A 17,296-nucleotide genomic window follows, 5' to 3' on the forward strand; every position below is an offset into this window, starting at 1 on the left:
GTTCATTTGTGCGGGTTTTGCTCTATGAATGATTTTTACCCAGCTGTTCACACTGAGCTCCTGGCACCACCTCATTGGCTTCCAGGGAAAAATGCCACAGCTGTGGGCACTGCAGGGAGCTGTGCTGGGAGCAGGGTACCAAGCTGGGCTTGGGGCCTGTTGTGGCTGTGCCAGCTGGGGACACCTCCCCGGCAGTGGCATTTGAGCAGCAGATTGGGCCAGGGACTGTGTGGGTGCTGTGCTGCAGGTTTCAACCAAGGCAGTGTGGCTGTGATACCTGTCTTGGTTTGGAAAGCCAGGAGTCTGCTGAGGAAGGCAGGAGCCTCCCCTGAAGTGGAGAATGTGAACCCTCCCCACCCCTCCCAATTGCTATAAATTTTACATTAAATGGGTCTCAGGCAAAAATATGGGAGCAGGAAATAGCAGTTCTTTAACAGGGAAAGGAGAAAAATAAAAGGTTAAAATAAACAATGCAGTAAACTAAACCAACACTGCCAGAGTCAGAACCCAACCTGACACCCTGTGGGTCAGGCTGTTGGCAGCAGTCCCATTGGAATTGTGGCTCAGCACTCCTGCAGTGTCAGGGCTGGTTCTGCTGGAGCAGGATCCTGGAGAAGGGTGCAGTCTCTTCCTCTGGAGATCCAGGGGAAGGAGAGGCAGCTGCTGTTCCTCTGGGAAATCCAGTGGAGAAGCCGTGCTGGTGTTCCAGAATCTCCAGATTATATCCAGGTAGGAATGCTTGGATCCGCCCCCTGGGCTCACATCTGCCAATGGGATGCTGTAGTTCTTATCAGCCATGCAGGGACATTCAATATCTGTCATCAGCAGGTGTCCCCTCCCGAGGGAGGTGTGAATGTGGTCACTCAGAGAGAGAGATAAGGCAAACTGTTCACTTGACAAAGGTAATCTGCCATACAGATGGTAATTGAAAACATCTTGCATTGCCATCTTCAACAATACCCCATCAAGTATGGCTGTGATACCCTGTAAATCCTATCAAGCAATGTTAAACAGCCATGCATAATTCTATGCCTAAATTCTATATGAAGGCTGACTGCATGTTTTTAACTAGATAACTAACTCACAGGGAACTCAAGGTGAGGGTTGGTGTATGCCACCATTTTTTCCATCTTGTAGCAAACATGTCTAATCACAGGGTCTGGAATGTATCCAGATTATCCATTCTGGGTACTTGTGATGGCAAGGGATAAAAAATGAAAATAATTCAAGTAATAAGGAAACTGCAAGAACTTGTGAAGCAATGAGCACTGTGGTGGAGAAAGGCTTTACAATAAACTGTTCAGAAGGATGTGAAAGCAAAGGAAGTGCTGCTGTCAGTGGAGCAGAAATAGTTTTATAGTTTTAAAGTCAATCCCTTTTACTGTACAAACTGTTAAATGAAAGGTTGTGTTTAATGAGTTGAAACAACTTGCAAATTCTTGAAAGAAAGGGGATTGCTGAGACTGTGACACACATTAAATAGCTGCCAGGGCTGCCTGATGTGTATTTAAAGGAGGATCCTGTGTCTTCTGTAGTTAATTTCATCACAAGTGTGATACGTGCATGCCTAACACATCACAGGAGAATGTGCAGATGTGGATTGTTCATAGCACTGTCATTAATTCCACCGCTGGGGACAATCAGCTCTTGGAAATCAGTTGCCAAATCCCAGCTGGATCCTGCAACACAGAGTTTGAACCCTTCTCAAGAGCGATGAAATGCTGCATTCCTGGAAAGTGGAAATCAAAACTCTTGTGATTTGGATGGCCTCATTTGCTCTACAGCTAATTACACCTGGTTTGCTTCTGCTCCACATTAGCAACACCTTTTGAAAACTTTAAACAAAAAAACCCCAAAAACCAAAAACTTCCCTGTACTTGGGAGCAGGGCATCTGCCTCACTTGAAGCCAGCACTTGGTGGCCTGTCACAGGCATCTTTTACGGAAAATCCTTCCCTTAGGATTTTTCCTCCTGAGAATCTGGGAGTTCTCAGAAACAAAATGTAAACATTGATTATCTGCTGCTGTGGAATGCAACAGGTGCATCTGTGATTGGTCTCATGTGGTTGTTTCTAATTAATGGCCAATCACAGTCAGCTGGCTTGGACAGAGAGCCGAGACACAAGCCTTTGTTATCATTCTTTGCTATTCTATTCTTATCAAGCCTTCTGATGAAATCCTTTCTTCTATTCTTTTAGTATAGTTTTAATATAATATGTATCATAAAATAATAAATCGGCCTTCTGAAACATGGAGTTAGATCCTCGTCTCTTCCCTCATCCTCAGACCCCTGTGAGCACCACCACAGTGGCCTTTCCTCCATGCAGGTTTTGGTGGTGCCCTGGCTCTTGGTCATGCACAGGAAATGGCATTTTGAGGCGCTGGAGCTCACCATGACACCTGATAATGCCTGCAGGGGCACTGGAGAGGACAGGGGAGCATCAAGGGCTGCACAGCACCCCACAGCACCTGCTCCTTCCAGCCACCCACCCCTCAGGGCAGAGCCTGAAACAGCTCCCAGAGGCTCAGGGATCCAGGGGATCATCTCTGAGCTGGCTGCTCTCCAAGGGCCAGTGCCTGACAGGGACTCAGAGCAGCTTTCAGATATTTACAGACAATTTGAGAAATAAGGTGTGCAGGTCTAAAGTGTGCACTGACAGCTGAGCACCTAAAGTGGCTTAAGCTTAGGTTGGTGCATCCAGGACTGGACGCAGCTGGGGTGTATGGAAATGGGCTGGGAAGGGAATTGATGCTCTGTGTCGGGGAACTCTTGCTGTTGAGGTGCAGATACCAGCTGTACCAGGAACAGTGTCCTCAGCAGCAGATTCCTAAATCTGAGATTCACTGAGGGTACAGCTGCACTGAAATGGGGCTGTGCTCAGCCCTGACTGATGCCTGCTGAGTGTGGGGCAGTGGGGTTGGGGGTATGAGGCCAGTTCACAGTGTGTCACTGCATACATCACAGCTGAGACAGCCACAACACACAGAGCACCACCACACGATACCAGAAGGCTCAAACCCACTCAGAGTAACCCCATACCTCTTCAGAATGCTGTGTCTGCCCTTCTTGTTCTTCAGTCCAACCCTTTATCCCCTCGTGTTCATGCATTGCACCTGTGTGCCCTCTGCTCCCTTGGGGACGTGTCTGGTCAGTGATTGCTCACCTGGGCACTCCCTGGCTGTCACTGCTGCTCACCTGGGCACTCCATGGCTCACCTGTGCTGCTCACCTGCTCCTCACAGCTGCACCCAATGGGGATGGGGCTGGGTCAGCTCTGGTCCCAGTGACCCCAAACTGTGCCTGCACTGGAGGGGGAGCTGGGCAGAGCTTGGGCCCATCCTGCTGGTGGTGGGAGCTGTGCCCTTCTGAGACCTGATACCCCCAGAACTCCCTGTGGTGTCTGTCTGTCTGTGGTACCTGTCCATGGTGTCTGTCTGTCTGTCTGTCCGTGGTGCCTGTCCATGGTGTCTGTCTGTCTGTCTGTCTGTCCGTGGTGTCTGTCTGCCTGGACCCTTCGCCTCCCCTCTGCTGCCAGCAGCTGCTGCCTGAGCTGGGGCAACAGAGCTCCCTGGGCTCAGGACTCTTCCCAAGCCTCTCCTTTACCATCCCTGACACTGAGAACTGACCAGGAGTCTGTCAGTGCCTTGCGCTCATTATCAAACCTTGCATCCCTTAATCAGCAGCTCCTGGTTAATAAACAGGGACACCTGAACAGAAAATCCAGGGCCCTCTCTGCTCCCTGTCCTTGCTGCACCCACCTGGCCTGCGTGCTGTGTCCCAGAGCTGCCTAGCCCGCAGGGTGGGATGTGCCTGCCCATGTGGAAGGAGATGCTCTCTGTCTCTCCCTGAGGAAGTCTCTGACAGCTCTCCTGATTCACCTCCCGCTTTGCCTCGGGCAGGACAAAGCAGAGCAAATCAATTCTGGGGGCAGCAATAAGGAGAGCTATTAATAGGGCTGATTGGCAGTGACCTGGAAATCCTGCTGATCCTGCCAGGATGCAGCTCTGCTCCACGCTCCCAAGCCAGCCTGGCTTTCCATGGAGCTGCTCAGTGCTGCAGCCTGGGATTGATGTCAGGAGCCTTTCTGTGAGCCAGCCCAGGGTGATGCAAACCATCCCTGCTGGTGTGCACTGGGTGTCACTGATCCCCCAGGGCTCTCCTCCTCTGGGAAAGGAAATTGCAGTGAGCAATGGCACTGTCATTACTGTGAAAAACGCCAATCACTTGGTTTTAAAATTTTAAAAGTTTAATAGTAATAAAATAGTTATAAAAATAGTAATACAATTAGAGTAATAATGATTTGGACGATTTGAATTAGGACAATATAAGATAACAGAAACAAAGAGTTACAGACAGTCCAGGTACCTCTTTCTGGGCAGCACAAGCCCAAAAAAAGGCGCCACATTAACAGAGGATTAACCCTTAAAAGCAACAGCCTGTTGCATATTCATACAGCTCATCCATTATGCATAAATTCCATTCAAACACAGGATTCTGTCTGGGCAGGGTCAGCTTCTTCCTCTGGATCCTGACAGCGCCTTTGAGGTGGGAAGAAGTTAATTTCTCCTGATAATGGAGCAATAAATTCTCTTTCTCTGAAAGATTCAGGTGTCCTGTGGCTGCTATCTCACTGCAAGTCCTTTCTTTAAAAAAGTATCCTACATAGCATTGTCTCTATTTTAACAATTTTTATAACCTAAAACTATATTTAACACAGTACTTAAGAGAATTAACACAGCATTACTTTCTAACTCAACACATATAATATTCATTTTAATATTTGCAAAAAGCCAATCATAAAATACATGCATTTTTCAGAATTATGCTCTCAGGAGTGGAGAGGTCTGCAGGCTTCCATGGAGGCATTTCCATAAAGGAAGGTTCTCATTTCAAAGGGCTTCAACCTGGTTACCTCAGGCTCACAGTTTCTCTGATGACTAAAATAGAGCTGAAGGAAGGCTCTTGTCAGGAAGACTGATGCTAAAATGCTCCCAAGCTTGAGAAGAATCTTATTCTTTTCAAGGAAAAAAACACAAGTGGAACTGGGAGATGAACAGTGATTCCTTCAGTTGTTTTAAACTTGTGCTGAGGTTCCTTCTGCCTGGAACTCTGAATTGCCAGTTTAGGTTTAATCCTGGTTTTCTCAAATAATCATAATTGTTCAGACCATGCGCAGTGCAGGCTCAGCTCAGCTCCCAGCCATTCATGAGGAACAGGGAAGGTTTTCATTTCCTATCTGAGCACCCTGCACAGAGCAGCTGTGAGCTGCCCCAGGCCATCCCAGCACCCACAGAGGGGCACAGGGCCCATTGCTGGCCAGGCCCTGCATGTTGGAAATGGGGAGGATTCCCTAACATCCTCCCCAGGGCCCAGGAGCCACTGTTCCTGTGCAGACCCATTGATTTCTGCATTGCTGCTCCCACGAGTGACTCAGTGCTCACTTTAAAGTATGACAAACACATCTTCTTCTCAGTGCTGTGTGAAATTCCAACTTCTCCTTTTCCCACTGACCCTGAGTGGAGCTGGGATCAGCCGCTGTCTGCCAGTGCTATTTTAATGTGCCTCAAAGGTAATGGGAGTTTCTCCCCACGTGCACAAAGTCCCAGTGTCACCATCACTGTGGGCCATGGGCAGCAAGGACAGGGAAGCAGAGCCTGAGGCTGGAAGGGCAGCGGGAGATGCCAAGGGCAGGGAAGGGCAGCAGGAGATGCCAAGGGCTGGGAAGGGCAGAGCCTGTGGCTGGAAGGGCTCAGGAGATGCCAGGGCCAGGGCAGGGCAGCAGGAGATGCCCAGGGCAGGGCTGGGCAGCAGGAGATGCCAAGGGCTGGGCTGGCAGCTCCTACAGAGCAGCTCCAGTGCCCAGGGCTGGGCAGGTGGTGGCTGGGAGGCTCCAGAGGGTCCCTTCTGCCAGCACAGCCTCTGGACACCCTGAAGGGTGGCAGGGAGCTCCCAAACCACCTCTGAGCTGGCTTCACTTTGTCTGTGCTTGGCTTGGCCACAGAACTGTGAGTTATTAAAAATGTTAAAGACTTATTTCAAAATTGTATTTCTTTATCACTGACCAGAAGGCAAAGGGAGGAAACTGGAAGAACAGTGGGAGGAGTGAGATGATCCCCTCAAAAAGTGGGGTGGTGCCCCAGGGGCCTTCAAGGGTGTGTGAGATGAGCTCAGCTTTCCCTTCCCAATCGCCCTCTGATGCATTTGGGGAGTGAGGTGCCACCACACTGTGTGCTTTGGGTGGTGGCAGCCCTGTGCTAGCACAGATATTCCCCTTGGCAAAGTGCCTTGGTACAGCTCTCTTGGTACAGAGAGGAACACAGAGACTCTGAGCCACACGATTATAGGGAAGGGACACATTCCCTGGCACACCCTGCAGTGCCTGTGCCAGCACAGGGAGCTGCATCCTGTCCCCTGGGCTGCACACAGCCTCCCCTGCAGCAGGAGCCTGTCCTGCTGCCAGAGCAGGGCTGCCCTCCCTCTGTGCTGGCATCTCTGGAGCAGTGCCCAGCTGTGGGCTGCTCCCCTGGCATCCCTGGTGCAATGCCCACCCGTGGCATCCCTGGGGCAGTGCCCAGCCGTGGGACATCCCTGTTCCCTGTGCTGCCCCAGCCTGGAGGCTGTGCCAGGGTGTGTGTACTGGGGTGTGTACAGGAGTGTGCAGTGACACACAGGGGACATGTTGGGAAAGATGAAACAGGAAAGCCTTACAAATACGATTGCCTGGCAAAAGATTTTGAGAATATGGAAACTATAAGTGAGATTGAAATGAAAGCAAGCTTTGAGACCCCTCAGTTACTGAACAACTGGAAAACAATGGTGTGGCTGGCTGAAGGTGATCCCCTTTTGATGGAACAACACCCTCTGCTTGCAGACAGGCCCGAGGGTCAGAGCAGGCCCTGCAGCTTGGCAGAAGCGACCAAAGAGGAGTTTTTAGGGTTTAAAATGTTACACAGTGTGGTAATATAATGATTCTTATAGGCTGTATGTAAATGCTGTAGGATTTGTGTCTTGTACTAGATTGGTTAGTGAGAATTAGAATATTCAGCACAGAAGAAGATTTGTAGTATTGTAATGGGAACTTTGCTCTCTTACCCCTTTTACTCTCTCACCCTCTCACCTTCTCACCCTCTCACCCTCTCTCTCCCTCTCTCCTCTCAGTCCTGCTCCAGCTGTGTTTGGCAGCTCCCAGCAGGGCCCTGCACCCAGGCCCTTTGCAATAAACCACAAGTTCCAGACCTGGCTCCAGAGACCTCTGCTCTGCATCTGTCCCCACCGTCCTACCCCCCATCGGTCCCACACTCTGTGACACAGAGAAATTCCCCCTCTGCTCTCCCCCTCCTCATGTGCCCTCTCTGACCCTTCACTTTGTTTTGCTCCTTCTATGCCCCTTGGCTCCCCACACTTTTCAGGGTTTTGCATTACATGGCATTATTGAATCCCCTCCTTTTAGGAAAAAATCCCATACCTGATCCCATTCAGATTCCCACCTATAGTTTATCCTGCTTTCATCTGGACAATTATTTAACATGCTGTGCAGAGTGCCTTTTACCCATTTTGTTTCTAGGCAGTCTATCTGCTGCTCATGTACCTGTGAGAGCCCCTGGCACTGGGCACAGAGGCACAGAGGCACAGAGGCACCCCTGTGTGAGGCCTCCCAGTGCCCAGGGCAGGACCTGAGGGTGTCAGGGCTGCCTGCCTTTGGGACAGAGCATGCAGAAAGCCCAGCAGAACCTGTGTGTGGCCACAGCTATGGCAGCCAGCAGCTCCTTCCAAAGCTGCCACCCATCAAAGCCTGGTGAGTCACTCCAGGTTCAGAGAACAGGGAGTTCCTGAGCGTACATCTGACACGTTCACTAGGATGGAGAGCTCATCATCAAAATTTTGTGCCAGATACACAAATTATTTCTGAAGGTCTGTATTACCACTGTTTGTGGACAGAGTCACTGAAACTTTCCCTCTTAGACCAGCTGCTGTGAGTAATTTCATTGCTAAGCCATATGGAAGAGCTCTTATGTAATTTCATTTGAAAATGTGATGCCTCCGGTGGTGTCAGTGCTTCATCCTGTGCCGTTGCTGCTCCCTGTGTGCATGCTGGGCTCCTGGCACAGGAGGTGCCTGTCCAGAGAGGAGCCCTGTGAGAGCAGGGGGGAGCAGAGCCCCCAGGGCCAGGCTGGGACAGACAGTGACCATCCCCAGGGGCTGCAGGGGCAGCCTGAGAGGGGGCACAGCCCCTCTCTGCTGCTTGTGAGACAGGAGGAGCTGACTGGGGAAAGGAAGAGAGCCCCCGAGGGCTGCTCTGAGATTTCCATTCCAGAGCAAAGCCAGGCTCCAGCCATGAGGAGCAGGTTGTGGGAATCTACAAAATCAGAGGGGTTTGGGAAAGCTGCACGATGTGGGCCTCAGAGACAGCAGAACTGTGAGCAGAGCTGAGCAGCAGCCATGAGATTGATCAGCAGAAAAAGTATTTAAACTGTAGAAAAGCAAGGACAAATAGAACAATAGTCTGTGTATTAACACTTGTCAGAATAGCTCTCTAAGCTGCAGAAATTTTATTTAGCAAGATATTAGGAAGGTTAAAGCTTAATAATGGAGCTCTGTACATTGTGTTTGAAGGCTCACAAGCAGGTATTGGATTTGAAATAAGCAAGCATTGTTTAACCATAGGTACCTGTGCTTACAGTGGTTGGATGGAACTACTGTCAATGTGCTTTTGCTGTGTGTGATTGGTCCCAAAACTCATAAAGTGAGTTGTGACATTGATTTCTGTGTCTGCTGCCTGGGATGTGAGCTGCTGGCATCTTCCCACTGTCACAGCCATGGAATGAGGCTGATGCTGGAAAACCAAACAGCTCGAGGTGTGTTCCCAGCAGCCCCGTCTCGTTCGTGGTTTGTAAATAGCCCCCGACTGGCAATACAGGTGGGCAGGGCAAGCACACGTCGCTGGTTCATGGAAAATCACAGACACCCTCTCACATCAGCTCTGGTGAGCCCACACCCGGGGTGCTTCACCTTTAGTGGCAATAAACCCAAACTCAGGCACGGAGGCAGAGCTGGGGCCTGGCACCTGCCACCCCCTTGGGGCCGCCTGGGGGCTGGCCCTGCCCTGGGCAGCTGCAGGGTTTGCTGGCTCTTGTGGGGGCCTTTGGGGGGCACAGGGGAGGGGGCCAAAGGACAGAGCCTCAGCACAGCTTTGGGCACACTCAGGATTTCCCTGTGCTCCCTGGAAGGTTAGAGCAGAAATGAGTTTCCAGACTAAGGGTGTACACATTTGGCATCCAGGGCTGTGCTCCCAGAGAGGAGACCAGCAGCTGGAAATGGAGAATACAATAAACACCTGAATCACAAAGGTGTTAACTCACTGCTGCAGTTACACAGCTGTTTGTTCTTTAAAGGAGGAACTTAACACAGTAATAATGCAGTTATAATATTTGCCATTCTGCACACTAATAAAAGCCAAACAGTTTTCAGTAGTGATGCAAACAGTTCTGTCCCCTCTCCAGAAGGGCCTTTAGATCTCAGAGCTCACAGACACTTTTACAGGGTTCAGCATGCTCCAGGCATTGCCAGAATTCTGCCCATTTGTATTGTTGAGCCCAGAAGTGAGAAGAGCATCTGAGCTGTGAGAATTTCTCTGCAGCCTGTGCCCCCTCCAGCCCCAGAGCCTTCATGCATTCACAGCAGCCCCCTTTTCTGTCTGCAGAGCTCAGCCCCAAAACCTGATCTTCAAGCAACTCTTGGAGCTCTTTCAACTCCCTCAGGAAACATTTCATCTTTTTCATTTTTACCCTGTTTTTAGAAACAAACTCAGTGCTGCATTTCATCAGAATTTACTCACAGTTCCACTCCACTTGAACTTGCACTCCTGAAATCAATGAATCGTTTCATAAAAAATTCAGGGCAGATATTGCTGGGCGGTGAGGGAATGGTTTTTTACAAACTGCTGCTTTACAGAGAGCTGTTGATTAAATCCTTGCAGGCGCTGCTGAGCTGCAGGGCTCTGTGGAGGTGGAGCGGGGAAGGTTTCCACAGAGAGCAGACAGGGTCTGGTGCTCATGCACCATCGGTGCTGGTTGTCCATTGTGACTGCCGCCCCGAAGGCCAGGAGAGAGAGGGGGTTGTTAATGGTGCAGGGAGCAGCCAGTGCCCAGGCTGTCCCTGCTCCCGTGGCCCTGGGATGCCCTCGGAGGGAAGGGAAGGGCACAGAGCCCCAGGCAGGGTCAGTGGTGTTTATTAGAGATGTCCCTGTCTGAAAATGAAACCTCTCAGGCACCAGCTGGATGAAACGTTCTGTATTTGCCAATTGGCTTAAAGGCAAAAGGGAGGAAAAGGAGTTCCCTGAACATTTCTACTCCTGTTTGCACAAAGACACCCAGGCACCTGTCCTCTGAGCCCAGAGGTCACCTAGGAAGGGCAAACAGTGAGTGCTCAATGCCCGAGCATTATTAAATATTATGTATATATAATATTTAATTTATATTAATATATATTTAATAGAATATTCCTCTTATTAAATATATTATAATCTATAATTTAGTATATATTATATATTATATATTATATATTATATATTATATATTATATATTATATATTATATATTATATGTAAATATACATATAAATATAAATAAATATACATATATAAAATATATAATATATTATTTTAATATGTTATATATTATATATTATATATTAAATGTATTATTATTATATTATTATTATTAAATATAATAATAAGAGGAGGATGACAGAGAGATGTGAATAAATCAATTTATCAGGATTAACCACCAGGTTTATTCTTTTTTTCCCCCTTTTTTTTTTTTTTTTTTTTTTTCTTTACGTGCAATTTGGTGTAAAAGGAACTATTACCAGGAGATTGCATGGTAAACTGAGAAAAAAATGGAACTACAGCTTGGATTGTTATGGCATTTAACAGCAGTTACTAATGAAAAGGTGACAATAGTTGCATGCCAAAGGTTGCACTTGACTGAGATGGAGTGGATGCAGATAGAGCATCTCCAGTACATCAGTCAGTGCTGAGCACATGCTAACAGGAATTCAATTTATTCCCACCAACCTTTGCTCTTTCTCTTGTGAAAGGGTTTTAATTAGCTTATTGTGAATGGTCAGTAGCTGCTTACTCTGGAAGAGCCTTACAGATTTAATGAAGCACCATTCTTTCTCAATTTATGCTGGAAAAGTGATAATGACAAATTTTAAGCTGAATTACTTGCCATATGTGATCAGTTAATGGAAAACCTTGCTCATCACAATTATTAATTACTGTCCCGTTATTTTCCCCATTAAGCAGCCGTCTGTGGCTTCAGCAGAGTGTCCAGGAGCCAACATGCTGCTGTCCCTGGCAATAAAGTCATTTGGGCACAGGAAAATCCCTTTGGTCCAGGTCGCAGGCACTATTACTGGTTTGGTGCTTTCTACAGACATTATTGTGCCTGACACAGTGAGAGCCACGTGCAGGAGTGCAGCTGGGGGAGGAGGGCTGGGCTCCCCCAGCCACACCGTTTAATTTTTGTTCATTCTCTCAGATACCCCTGTGTCACAGACATCTTTTATGGAAAATACTTCCATTAGGGAAGTATTAGGATAGGGAAAATTAGGATTTTTCCTCCTGATAAGCTGAGAGGCCTCAGGAACAAAATGCAAACCATGATTATCTGCTGCTGTGGAATGCAACAGGTGCATCTGGGATTGGGCTCATGTGGATGTTTGTAATTAATGGCTAGTCACCATCAGCTGGCTTGGACAGAGAACTGAGCCACAAACCTTTGTTATCATTCATTTCTATTCTATTCTTAGCTTAGCTAGCCTTCTGGCGAAACCTTTTCTTCTATTCTTTTAGTATAGTTTTAATGTAATATATTTAATAAAATAATAAATCAGCCTTCTGAAACATGGAGTCAGATCCACATCTATTCCCTCAACCTGAGACCCCTGTGAACAGGGTCACACCCCTCAGCATCTCTGAGTTCTGGAGGCTCAGACAGCAGGGATTTTGGTCTATTAGGAGAAGATAAGCCCAAAATAAGAAGACGAGCCAGGTGCTGGCTGCACTGCAGCCACCACAGCTGTGGGAGAGCCCTGAGCAGGAGGCAGGGCGGCTGAACACACCTGGACAGGTGTGAGCTGGGGGTGAGGGCTGGGTGCTGATGTGAGATGGAGCTCCTGCAGTGCCAGCACCTGTCCGGGTAACTGCCTATCCCTGGCTGGGGGCTATTTACAAATCCCCAAAAGGACAGGGCTGCTGGAACGTGCCTTGAGCTGTTTGATTTTCCAGCATCAGCCTCATTCCATGGCTATGGCAATGGGAAGATGCCACCAGCTCACATCCCAGGCAGCAGACACAGAAATCAATGTCACAACTCACTTTATGAGTTTTGGGACCAATCACACACAGCAAAAGCACATTGACAGTAGTTCCATCCAACCACTGTAAGCACAGATACCTTTGGTTAAAGAATGCTTGCTTATTTCAAATGCAATCCCTGCTTGTGAGCCTTCAAACACAACATACAGAGCTCCATTATTAAGCTGAAAACTTCCTAACATCTCACTGGATAAACTTTTCTGTAGCTTAGGGAGTTATTCCAGACAAGTGTTAATACTCAGACCATTGTTCTACTTCTCCTTGCTTTTCTACAGTTGAAATACTTTTTCTGCTGACCAATCTCATGGCTGCTGCTCAGCTCCAATCCCAGTTCTGCTGTCTCTGGGGCCTGCCTTTTGCAGCTTTCCCAAAACTCTCTGATTTTGTGGATTCCCACAATTTCCCCAGTCTGTTAACCTAAAAATAAACATTCATAATCATGTTGTTTATTACTTGTGTTTCATACCCTTACTATAATATTTCTGCTTATTACCTGCTTAAAGCATTTTTGTGTAGATTTGTAGATTCCCACAGCTGCCCTGGGCTGTGAGGCAGCAGCATCACAGCAACAGTGAGCAGAGGATTGGGTTTCCTTTGCAGGAGCTGTTTGCACCTTTTCCTGCATCACCTGAGCTCATGATTCCTCCTGAACCTGCAGGGGGGACCTGGCTCCACCTCAGCCAGAGCTTCACACTGGTGGGATCAGCCACAGCTTCATTCTGGTGGGGTCAGGTGATTTCTTGAGCACAAAGTCAGAGTTTTCTTGAAGATGGTGGTGAAGGTGGGAGCAAACACAGCTGTCCCAGGTCAGGGGAGCAAGCTCTGGAGCCCCTTTATGCCTCCCTAATGGCATTGCTTTATTTATTTACTTATTTCACTGAGTTCTGTTTTGATCAGGTCCTCCAGCTCCATGTCCCATGGGTTATCACTGTGCTGGGAGAGAAATACTGTGCTACCCACAGGACAGAGACAGGCTCACCATGGATTCATCAGCGCCTTTGTACACCTGAGGCAGCAACATTAAATAAAATAGTAAATAATGCAGCCCCCTGCAGCCAGGGCATCTGCCAGCTCCCAGCCTGGCTTCCCAAAGGAAAGCATGTGCTCATTCCTCTCTGCTGCCAGCTCTGAGTCAGGAAAATTACCCAGATTCTTTCCTTGTGCAGGGAGAGACAGCAAAAGCTGCAGCAGCACAGGGCAAAATGCATCAGCCTTTCCAAGACAGAGCTTAGCAATGGCAGCAATCATAAATGGGGAAGGATTTTCATGAGGAGTCAATTCCATGGCTTTCAGCAGTGACTTCTTTCTGAAGATGCACACACTGCAGTTAAAAACCTCACACAACTGACAGGACATAAAGTCAACAGTTAAACACATTATAGAGACTGCTCAGGGAGATGAAAGGAGGCATTAAAAACAGCGAACCTTGTGTAAAGGTTAATTAAAACATTAATAATGCAAGGTTTCAATTATTCATGCATAAATAAAAAGACATTTAATGGTAGATACACACTGATCCTTGCTGCACTGGACATGATGTTGGGATAGAGAGAGCACAGGAGAGCTGCAACTCAGCACAGAAAAGGACTGTGGGGCACAGAAAGTGCTGGACAGGAGGTTGGGGTGGGAGTGGGGTTCACAGGGTGCAGGGACAGGTGGCTGTGGGGCACGTGCTGTGACCATGTTGAAGATTGCAATGCAAAATGTTGTCAATTACCATCTGTATGGCACTTTGTCAAGTGGGCAGTTTGCCTTATCTCTCTCTCTCTTTGAGTGACCACATTCACTCCTCCCTCGGGAGGGGACACCTGCTGATAACAGCCATTGAATGTCCCTGCATGGCTGATAAGAACTACAGCATCCCATTGGCAGATGTGAGCCCAGAGGGAGGAGCCAAGCATTCCTACCTGGATATAATCTGGAGATTCTGGAACACCAGCACGGCTTCTCCACTGGATTCCCAGAGGAACAGCAGCTGCCTCTCCTTCCCCTGGATCTTCAGAGGCAGAGACTGCACCCTTCTCCAGGATCCCTGCTCCAGCAGAACCAGCCCTGACACTGCAGGAGGGCTGAGCCACAATTCCAATGGGACTGCTGCCAACAGCCTGACCCACAGCGTGTCAGGCTGGGTTCTGACTCTGGCAGTGTTGGTTTGGTTCACTGCATGTTTTATCCTTTATTTTCACTGCATATTTTATCCTTTATTTTTTTTCCTTTCCCTGTTAAAGAACTGTTATTTCCTGCTCCCATATTTTTGCCTGAGAGCCCTTAATTTAAAATTTATAGCAGTTGGGAGGGGTGGGGAGGGTTCACATTCTCCATTTCAGGGGAGGCTCCTGCCCTCCTTAGCAGGCACCTGGCTTTCCAAACCAGGAAACCTGGCTTTCCAGACCAGCTGCAGTTCCACAGGTCCCAGGGACAGCCCCTGTGTCCCCATCCCTGCAGCCACCCCAGGCTCAGAAACCAGCAGGTGCTGGCTCATACCTGAGTGTGGCTCTCCCACGTGAGGGCCATGGGATGGGCAGGACCACCACCTGTAATCCTCAAATACAAAGCTTCTGTACAGTAACAACTGAAAAAGCCCATCATAATTTTACAGTCTTGTTTTCTGCAGATGATAGAATTGTAGAATAATCCTAGAGCAGCCCAGGCAGGAAGGGATCTTGAAAGATTTTCTAGTTCAATGTTTTCTGGGAAGGGAAGCCCACAGGGATTTTCTCCACCCTGACCACCTGCATGAGGAGCCCTCCAGTGATGGGGACCTGTCCCTGGAAAGGCTGTTCCAGTGAATGACTGCTCTCCTTGTTAAAATTTATTCTATAATGAGGTGAAACCTCTCCTGGCACAGCTTGTACCCACCACCCACTGCCTTCCCCATGGGCTCCTCCTGCAGAGAGACCCTCCATCCTCCTCAGATCTGCCCTGTACATCCTGGGCTGCTGGGCTGGGGTCCCTCAGGTCCTCTCCAGGAAAAGGGACTGAACTCCTTCAGTCTTTGCTCACAGGGCAGGTTTGCCAGGGTCACCTGTACTGCCCTACTTTGGATCCTCTTGGATGCTGGCTGAGGGCTATTTACAAACCACGAATGAGACGGGACTGCTGGAACGTGCCTCGAGCTGTTTGATTTTCCAGCATCAGCCTCATTCCATGGCTATGGCAATGGGAAGATGCCACCAGCTCACATCCCATGCAGCAGATGAAGAACTCAATGTCACAACTCACTTTATAAGTTTTGTGACCAATCACACACAGCAAAAGCACATTGACAGTAGTTCCATCCAACCACTGTAAGCACAGGTACCTTTGGTTAAACAATGTTTGCTTATTTCAAACACAATACCTGCTTGTGAGCCTTCAAACACAATGCACACAGCTCCATTATTAAGCTTCAAACTTCCTAATATCTTGCTAGATAAACTTTTCTGCAGCTTAGGGAGTTATTCTAGACAAGTGTTAATACAGAGCATCCTGAAGATGATCCTGAAGTAACCACATTGGTTTCTGCTGTTAGCTGGTGTGCAATGCAGTCATGAGGCCATGGGAGTGAACAGGTGATTGCCATCTGTCTCATGTGGCCCTTGCAGGAGCAGTTGTGTTGCTCAGCCGGGTGCCCCGTTCCGGGAGACACGGCTGAACGCCGCTGCTGAAGGGACTGGGAGGGAGGAAGCGCTGCAGGTGACAGAGCTGCCTTTAGAGGACAGGCAGGCTGGAGTGTGAGCTGGGGAAGGCACAATTAGCTTCCTGAAGAGAGAGGTATGGTGTTGTAATCTTCGCTGCAGTGTTTATACAATTACAATATGCATACAGTCCCAGCTCTCAGGCTGCCACAGCTCTCGGCTGTCTTAGATACAACCATAGAATATATACATATCCCTATACAGTCCCAGCTCTCTGGCTGCCACAGCTCTCGGCTGTCTTTAGATGTTCCAAGGCTCTTTTCTTTAAAGGCCATATTCTTACAGCTTTCTGCTGCTACAGCTCCTTAATTCAAAGGCCATATTATATTCCAAAGTCCCAGCTCTCAGGCTGCCACAGCTCTCGGCTGTCCAGGGGATTCCATACCTTCTCTCAATGTTTGGTTGTGTGTTCTTCCTCACACGGGGCACCAGTTGTTGTAATCTTCGCTGCAGCTCGTTTGGAGCAACTCAGACCCACACAGGTCTTACAATACAACATATATTCAGGCCCCCACAGTATGGTGGCCCTTCCAAAGGAGAACTTGGCATAGCCTTGGAAGGTTCTTTTGTTTGGATTATCTGGGATACGTGTTTCTCATCGTACTTGACATGAGTATCTCATTCCGAAAAGCTTGCTGTGGACTTGATGGGTGCTGTAGGTATAGAACTTTTTAGAGCTAGCACTTAGGGACATAGGACAAACTTCATTATTAGTCAGGTTCTGCCTTATATCTACTCACTATTAGAAGGCACCTGTTATCAGATGGGATAGTTAGGCTTAATATCAGTGATCTGGATACTTCTTACTCAAGAAGCAGGAATACATTTTCATGCCAATGGAAGAGAGTGACTTACGTAACTTCCCTAAGAAAAGATAAAGCTGTAGTGCCAGTTCAGTGCTATGTCAGTTCTTTTCTTGTGGGACCTGAATGCATAAGATCATGTCCAGCTGAGAAAGTGAAGGTGAAGTCTGGAGCTCACTCCAGAGGATAAAAACATTCGTGAAGGAGGGAAGAAGTAGTTGATAAGATTTTAAGCCTGTTCTGTAATTGCAGAAATTGCCTTTAAAAACCCATCTTCTGACTGGTGCAAGAAGACTTATATATCCACTTAATGAATCAAGTACTCCAGTTGTTGAAGTATGACTTCTGAGATATGTTACCTTACAAACACTAAATAATGTAAGAGGAGCATTTGAGCATAAATATCCTTAAAGCTACTTGTATCACTTCAGCAAA

The sequence above is a fragment of the Zonotrichia albicollis genome, unplaced genomic scaffold, assembly GCF_047830755.1.
Source record: "Zonotrichia albicollis isolate bZonAlb1 unplaced genomic scaffold, bZonAlb1.hap1 Scaffold_83, whole genome shotgun sequence".
NCBI lineage: Eukaryota > Metazoa > Chordata > Aves > Passeriformes > Passerellidae > Zonotrichia > Zonotrichia albicollis.